Here is a 9288-nt window from a genome sequence, read left to right as displayed (position 1 = left end):
GAGTTTAATGTGTTATTTACTTTGCATGCTGGCACTGAGGAGAACTGGTAAGTTGTAAAATACAGTTTATTTTCATTTTTGTTATGTTGACACAAACTATCATGATCAGACTTTAAAAGTCATTTTGGCAACATGGTGGAAAAGAAAGTCCCAGTGGGTAAATGTGAATGAGAATGTGAAGAATGAGAAAACATGAGCTGTTCCAGCAGTTCCAACATTCATGCTTTACAATGGATCCTTGTGGAGATTCAACTTTTTTAAACCCCCCACCCCATTTATGACCTTTATTTACCCAGGGAAATGAACTCTTGTGCTTTAAAATGTCCTTTACCATAGTGTCCTGGTCAAACAAGGCCGTAACTTTGACCAGCTGGTCATTACACAACAATACACACATATTTGTTTGAGGTTTTTAAAATCATTTTTAGAAACTTGCATCTTAAAGTCATTAAGAAACGTAGAGACTTTGTTTAGGTTAAGAAATTGAGGCGAAAGTGTGAAAATTTGCTTCAGTGTCTTATGAGTCATGATGAGTGACTTCCATCTAGCCATGAGCCTGTTTACATGACCACCAAAATCCAATATCTGAGAGTAATCTGATTATTATCTGATCTGAAATGTGATTTGAAAACTCCTTGTATATAAGGCACAACTCCGTTATTTTCAAAACATCCGTTCTTTCTTTAACATGGCTGCACCTGCAGTCTTAGCATTAGCTGCTAATGTGGGAGCTAATAAGCTGCTAAATATTCTACAGGTGACCAGGTGAATGCTTTACTTCGTTTATACTCCGACTTCACACTGATGCACAACATCATCTTTTGCTTTTGCATCCCACTCTTGTTGTGATGGTGTTTTTGCACATGTGCAGATGTAAAAAGAAGACGTAGATCATACCTACGGGTCTATATGCATAAAGACATCCGATTTCTCATAACCAGATAATAGCAGTTATCTGATGAAGGATATCAGATTATATTTTCTACATGACCATTTGAATTATATGATAACTCTGGAAATTGGGTAATGATCAGAGTTTTGGTGTGCATGTAATGGGGCTCCATTTCTTATACCAGTTAATCCAATTCAGCATCTTGAGGTGGGGGGCTAGAGCCTATCCCAACGGTTATCAGGGGACACAATGGTATGATGGTTCAAATGTGGGAAAGTTTTAAAAACCTTCTGCCCTCAAACAACAGTGTTTTGAGACCCTCTGTTTTGTCACTAGAAACCTCTTGAGCAGATCTGTCATGCTGTAATATTCATGACAGAGGGATACAAGCTGATTTCGTTATTTGTTGTAAGTATTTAAAATCTGGACCAAGATCATGAAAGCTTATCTTAAAGAGAACCTGAATATCATATCAGTCCTTCCAACATTTGGATCTGTGGACAATAAAACACCAAAGGATTCGTCAACTAGATCCAAAAACATTTCACAGGATAAAAAACTCTGACATGTTTTAAAATTTGACTAATGTCCCTGGGTTTCCCCTTTAGAAAATACAAATACCTGACCAAGATTATACATTACAATTACATCGTATTCAGCATTTACTTACACAATAAGAGCAATGACACATAATCCCGGACTTTCTTACTTCAGAGGACACGGAAAAAATAAAAGAAACGACTGAAGCTTTTGAGTAGATGTACTGATTCATGGTCATGTTTCACAGCGGTTACAAAATGTCATTTACAAACTCATGAAAACAAGAAAAGTCAGTAGTTTACCACGTCAACACACAGATGACCTTAAATTTACACCTCTGGTACCCTGTTTGAACAGGGAGGAGATGCCTCGAGGAAAATACGCTTCTTTCTGGGTTAAAGTGCAAACAGAGTTTAAATTGATCAGAAGCCAACGAGTCCAGAGGTAAGGACAAGCTGAGGAGAGAGATGCTGTGGGAGTATGGAAACTGGGTAAAAGGTCAGTGTGATGGAAGTGAATAGGCTGGAGTATCTGCCTCCAGACCGTAAATAACAGCTGGTTTTAATAAATTCCTCGTGACGTCAACATACTGCACATGAGCTGCACACGAGCTGTGCACGAGAGCAACCTTTTACCTACTTCTCTGCTCTGCCAAATGCTGTGATGTAAAAAAGATGTTGCACAGAATCTGGCCAAAGGTAAAAGGCTGATTGACTGTTTGAAACACATTATACAAAAATATTAAACTGTAAGTAAGAAACAGTTAGGAAAAGAAGATTGTCCATTTCTCCAAAAGTTTGATGAGACATTTTATAACACTGTTTCTTTAGTGAAACAGTAACAACAATTAAAAATAGCACATAATCTTTTATTTAAAACCTCAGCACAGAGGCTCTTTGCATTTTTTTTTTTTTTTGGCTTTATGCTAAGCTAAGTTACTTTTGGGTGTTAGACAAGTGGTTCATAACCCGTGGTCCTCAACCCCCCCAAGGGAGCCCCTCAAAGAGCACAGGGGGTCCTTGAGGCTTTGACCATTAAGAGCCGTTGTGAATAAAATTAAGGCCGTGTCCACACAGAGATGAGTTAAAAGTGTATCCACTCAAATTCTTTCATATCATCTGGATGTTTTTTTTTTTTTTTCTGGAATAAATTGGGGTCATTGAAGAGGCAAAAAGAGAAATTGTTTTACCACAAGGTTTGCTGTTGTGCACTGCCTGTAGACCAAAACAAAGAGTGTCATGAGCCACACCTTCCTCTACTTCTTCCCCCATCCCCAACTCACCTCGTCTGTGAACAAATGTGCAAAGTGCAAACAAATTGAGCAAAACAATGTCACCATTTTGCACATCAACACATGAACATGAACCTTGAGTTTGACACAAGTGCTTTAGATGAAATTACACCTCTAGTTCTTCACACAGCGACTTTTGAATTTCTTCAATCTAGAAATGATGAATTTCTGCTCATCACTCCCTTAAAACCTGCTGTACAATATTTTATTTAAAATATGTATCCTAAGTCAGAAATAAAAAATAAAATAAAATGCCACTTGTAAGGCTACACCTCTAACCCACAGAGCCAGAAGAAATCTCTAATGCAAGTCAAACTAAAGCTCATGTCTCAGGAGGTTAAAGGCATTTTTATGGACAGTGAGAGGAAGCCAGAGAACCTGGAGAGCACCCATGCAGGTATGGGGAGAACATGTAAACTCCACACACAAAGGCTCCAGCTGAGGTTTGAACCAGGAACTTTCTTGCTATTGTTGGTGCTAATGATACTGCCACCAGACAGCCTTAGATAAAATATCTGAGTCTATTTTACAAAATGTACTATTCTTAAATATGTCATGTTGCAGTTGTTGCGTTTATGTAGAAGAGCTTTAACTCAGTTTCTTTTTTTCTGACCAGGGCTGTTTAAAGGGATATAATTTGTTCCTGGTATTTTGTCTTATTCCTGTGGAGGAAATGCAGAGGTAAGGAATCAAGGACGCTTTAATCCCTATAATCTCTTGAGAAAGCTGAAGTGGATAAAATGTTGTATAATTAGCCAAAAATGTCAGACTGCTTGACAGCTGGCACTATTCAGCTGTATTACATGGTGATGTCTTCATGGAAAAGGAGGAAGAGTCTGGGATACAAACAAGAAGTCTCAGGCAGTTCAAAAGCATCGCCTTCAACAGGAAAGAAAAACTATTTGTTTAGGAGTTTGCAGATCTGTCACACACCCCCAAAACAGTAAAACACGATTAAAGAAATGAAAAAAACTTTATATAAATGTTTAACTGATCCCATTGGGATAGAGTGATCAATGCAGGGAATTAAGTATACAAAGCACAACAATCTGTAAATTAAAAAGCTTCTTTTGTTAACAATCAGATAAAGAAATAGTACAAACAAAAAGTCTGTTTCATATCAGACTGAACATTAGTTTTTGGAATGAAACTAACATACATGCAGAAACTGTTACTGGTCACATTTAACCCAATTACAAACTATTAGAAACAAGCAGAGTAGTTTCACAAACTTCCCTCCTTCCTCTTTATTAGTCAGACCCTGAATCATACTATTGCCTCTTTGCTGGGTTAAAGTTTTCTGCTTGAGGTTTCACTTTCTTGGGTTTTCTTTGTGAATATGTTGCTATTTGAGGTTACTGATAATCACTACACAAATAGTTGAGTTGAGAGATCAGGATAGAAGTTAAAAATACCATCTGATCTGGCTGTGGAACCTCTGAGTGTTTTTATAACTCGGGTTCAGGGTCTAGTTGTGCTGCTCTGGCCCTCCAGCTGTGCAGGTCTGATCCAGAACATAGTCGGTGGATATTTTCTGCCTGAGAGGCTGATGCAACATACCAGACTCATAACAGCGTCCTGACCTCTGCCACACTAACCCACTGGTGCCTAAAAATGCAACGAATCTCCGCCCTGCTGAAACGCGTGCGTGCACATGTGCATGAAAGCACATGTTATGTGGTCTTTTTTAGGTGACTGAAACTGTTAAAGCTTCTTACAAGTGTACTGTGTTGAATCTGCTGATAACCAGACAGCTAGTATAACCTAGCTCTCTGATGATACACTACCGTTCAAAAGTTTGGGGTCACTTCCCTATTGAATCCCATGGCAAAGTGACCCCAAACTTTTGAACGGTAGTGTATATTTGTTGATCTTTATGGTATTGTTGCTATCATTTTAGACATGCACTATGAATGCAACACAACCACTACATCAACACATAATTAATAAAATGAGAACTAAAGTTAAGTAGAATATTAAATAATTTGTTAATTTAAAAGTAAAAACAAAATTTCACTCAAATAGAGCTTAAAAATCCCATTACTAAGAAAAGGTGCTGGGTTTAGCTTTGATTCAATTTCAGGTAGAAAGCTTTAACAGTCACCAAAGTCCACATGGGATCAATATTTCCAATTTAAAACTGGGGAAGAACAAAAGTCTGTAAACACACAGACTTATCACCTAGTAAAGTTATGATGGACATGTGAGCTTATAACACACTTTTGTCTGTCCAGCAACTGAATGCACCTCACATGTTTATTCTTTGAGCTCTTTTTGTCATCCACCCACTCCTGAGGGGAATATTTGGATGATTAGCTGCATAATGCTCCACAATATTTACCTGGTAGTTTGTCTGTTTGGTTGTAAACAGCTTACATCCTGTGGATTTTTTTAGGGCTACCAACAACTCTTATAAAAACAAAGTGGAGACAAATATATATATATATATATATATATATATATATATATATATATATATAACATATATTAGCAGAAAGTCACTAGTTAACTGCTTAGAGCAATCTAATTTGATTTACTAGCGCAGTGCACGTTCAGCACGTGTAAGGTGAGAGTCTGGACTCTTGTGACTTGCAGCTGTGTGTATGTGTGTGTGTTAGGTGTGTTCGAGAGACATAAACAGGGCTACATAGGGTTTCCACATGGAGGAAAAAGATCACTTGTCCAGAGCAGTCCGGTTCACAGATTAAATACAAACTGCACAAAGTAAAGAAATGAATCTGCTTGCTCAATATAAAAAGTTAAACTGAAAGCAACAGCCATTGTATTGTGTGGATGTGGTGGTTCAGGTAATACTGATGCTCCAACCAGACAAACACAGATGTTTGTTTGTAAGGAGCCCAGATTGACAGTACCATACAGACTGAGCACAATAAAGTGTTGTTTTTATCCAGCGATTAGTTAAGTTCATACCTTCAGGAATTCCAGTACTGTAAAAGTTACTGAATTTAAGCAGCAAAACTGTTATAATATGTTTGATGATATTTTAAATCTCAAGAAGAACTAATGGATTATTGCTGAAAATTAAAAAAAAAAAAATAATTATTTAAAATCTGATTAGTTGTTAATGTTTTTCAGCTGTTCTCTTGTTGAATAGGCTTTAGGTTAATGTGGTTCTAAGAGCACATCTGAAGGTGTAAAGAATAAAGTACTCAAAAAGAAGGCAGTTGGATTAACTATGTATAAAAATAAGTGATCGAAAACATCTGTGTAAAACTATCTTTAAACAGAATTGATCTTCGTTATCATTTATCAGTGTCCCGCCACCCTGTCCAGGACTTTTTCTGTGTTTATGTGGACTCGTGTGGCCACAACATTACACATGGTGGTCACGCAGGTAAACAACAAACAGCTGACATCGATCCTGGACGTCAGGATGATCGCACATGTGACTTCAACAAATGCATGCATGACAACAAAAGAATTTAAAAGACTAGAACTCTGAAATTAGATAGGGAGAGCTGATGAAAACCAAAAACAAGTCCAGGAGTCTTCTCTTTAAACTTGTAGGATTGCAATGACCTGAATGACTAAAAACCTACACAAATACAAAAAAGCAAAAGTGTGTGAAGACAGTAAGTAGCCTTTGGATGTATGACTTAACTGGGGGAAATGGGGGGTACTCAGCTTCATTTGTGTGTTTTGATGTAATTATACTGCAACAGGAGGAACAGCTGTAACATCTGCTTTAAATTCACCATCCATACCAACCGATGAAGGGGGCCCTCAGAAAGCAAAACCACCAGTCACTGGAAAGCCAGTTGCATTAAAACAATGATGAGTGAAGCTTTAAAGAAATTAATTAAAATCTATGATTAACAAGAAGCTAAACTGTGGGAACTAGCATAATGTATTGCTTTGTCAGCACTTTTTCAGCTATTTAAATCATAGTAAAGCAAAGTGAAAGATATGCATGGATGCACATTATATGTGTCATCCAGCCCTGTGTCTGACAGCTAGCTAGCCAGATGTGCTAATTTCATCATGAAAATCTCTTTATTTTGAGTTTTTTTCTTACAGTAACCTAAGGGAAATGACCACCATAAGAAAAACAAAAACAAAAAACACAACTCATCTCCATGTGAGCCCTGCACATGCACGGCCATACACAGGAAGAGTTGCATGTAATCTGCAAAAATAGAGCAACAGTTTTACATGAGAATCTTTTTGCAAGCAAGTAAAAAAAAAGAATTAAATTCTTATTTGAGACTTTTTATGTGAGACAGAGACAATGATGATAAGGTTTTATTTGATAATAAGAGTCTCTGATAAATAACATAGCACAGATGAACAGGATGCTGTTGTGTTTATTCCATTAGCCATGACAGAGAACTAAAGTTAAATGTCAGCAGCAGTAAAAACCAGTCTGTTTGTTCTTATCCCATGTCTCTAATATTTTATTGAACTTTATCTATTACAGTGGAAGTCTGTTGTTATATTGCTGCTGTGTAATGAGGTATCATAAACCGTGTGGTGCTGAGCTGGAATACAATATTCTCTCAGCTCTGGGGCAGTTAAAGGCACGGGAATGTTCATAATGAATGAAACCGGTCTGAAGCGCATGCTTTAACGGTTTACAATCTTCTCTAGTGTTGAACTGTAGAGAAATAATGAGAACAAGAAAAACTGGATTGATTCTGTGAAGCGAGACGTTCAAATGCAGCACAACACAGATCTGGCAACACATCAGCTCAGAAAAGTGGACTGAAGGATCAAGTTGACAATCTGTTACAATTTCTACGAGACTGCATGTGCACATGCTGGAATTAAACAACTTAAGACTGATTTAGTGAACAGCCAGCAGCTCACTGTGGACGTTTTAGAATACCTGCTCAGAGAATCAGTCAGTGGACAATGCAGACTGATTTAGTTCAAAGTCACAGAGATGGAAAATTGACGATTACAGCTAACATCTGCTTCAATTTTGAGTTGAGTTGAACAAAATTTTACCAAAGAAAACTGGGACTAACAGATGAACTGAGCACCGATGCACCATACTGTGGAAATATGTCATCTAAATCCTCTACAGCAAGGATTCGCCAACACCAAAATGTAAGTCACAGAATTAATTTAATCCACAGCTAAAGGTGCCTGAAATGTTTGATATCTTCAGTGTATGATTGTGACTCCGCTCACTAATCTGTCTGTTTACTAGGTAATGGCTGTATTTATTCCTGTTTGCCTGGGTGCTTGATAACATATATGCAGATTTCTTTTTGCTATATTCTGGCTTTAAACAACCACAACTGCTCATTAGTTGAAAGTATCACCTATGTTCAACAGGTGATCAGAACAAATGTCATTTAAATTTAGAGAGCAAGTAAATTAACAATCACAGCCAGAGGAGTTGATAAAGAGCAACATGAAATCTTTATTATTTTACATTTATCAAACATTTAAAGGAAAAATCTTTTGTTGAGAACAAGAAGTCCGACTCTGCAGAGTTCACACCGCCCCGGTTTGTCCTGCTGCTCTCAGCTGCACATTTATTTCCACTTTTCAGGAAACAGCTGTTACTGTAACTGATCTGAGGTTCGGTCATGCCAGCTCCAAACACAACCTCCTCTTAGTTGAACATTGTGTCCTGACGCAGCTGGGAACAGAAAAGCGACTCGGGGTGCTGAGACTGTCTGAAGCTGCAAACATGAAGCTCAGCCTCCCGTCAGCTAAGGGCAGCAGGTTTGAGGACATACGTGCAGATCTGCAGCAGCCTGCAGGCAGAGGTACGTGCACTGGAGCACCAGCAGGAGCAGCAATGTTCCTGATGAGGGAACAATACATTCCCCACCCTGCAGAGCTAAAACAGTGCCACTCAGACATCCACAGGATTAAAACTTATCATAGAAGAGTGTAGAAAGTGTGTTTAAGCAAATGAACCCAAAGCTGGTTGATGTGTGTGAACACTTAACTCACTGCTGCTTGTGCATCATAGTTACTCTGATGAATTAATCTAATTCATCTAAATGTTTTAACAGGCGTCTCTGCTGGGTGGGAGTCAGATGAATGTTACTGTGTGACTCCAGCACTGGATTGTTGCTTTCAATTATTCATCCAGAAGATGATCTTTATTGGCTTCGACTCTAACACCCTGGTCAATCCAGTGATCCACCAGATTAAAGATCACTATGGTCCCTTTCTTTTTCTGGTGTAAACTCTTTCTACATATGTGGTCATTATGTGGTCGGCAATTCCTCAAAACCTGGTCCAGTTTTTTCTGTGGGAGCTTTTTTAATTGCTGAGTTAGTTTCAGAAGCTAAAATATTGTTAATCCATGAGAAAAAGAGACATGTCAGTCAGTTCTATGAGGGAAATTATGATTATGATGAGTTTAAACAACTTAACTCAAAAAAAAAAAAAAAGAACAGTCATCTGCTGGTCAAAAAGCAGTCTGTAAAATTCTGTACAGCCTTCTGTGTCATGAATATTTTAACTTGAAGGAAATACAAAGAAAACAAAGAAATAGTTTTGTAAGATAAAGTTTGTTGATTTACTAATCAATATTTCAAAAGGATTATCCATCAATCTGGAATATGTCACAGCCATGGCT

This window comes from Melanotaenia boesemani, chromosome 14 (genome assembly GCF_017639745.1).
Source record: "Melanotaenia boesemani isolate fMelBoe1 chromosome 14, fMelBoe1.pri, whole genome shotgun sequence".
Lineage (NCBI taxonomy): Eukaryota > Metazoa > Chordata > Actinopteri > Atheriniformes > Melanotaeniidae > Melanotaenia > Melanotaenia boesemani.
The sequence above is the reverse complement of the archived record's forward strand: the minus strand, read 5'-3'. Positions refer to the sequence as shown.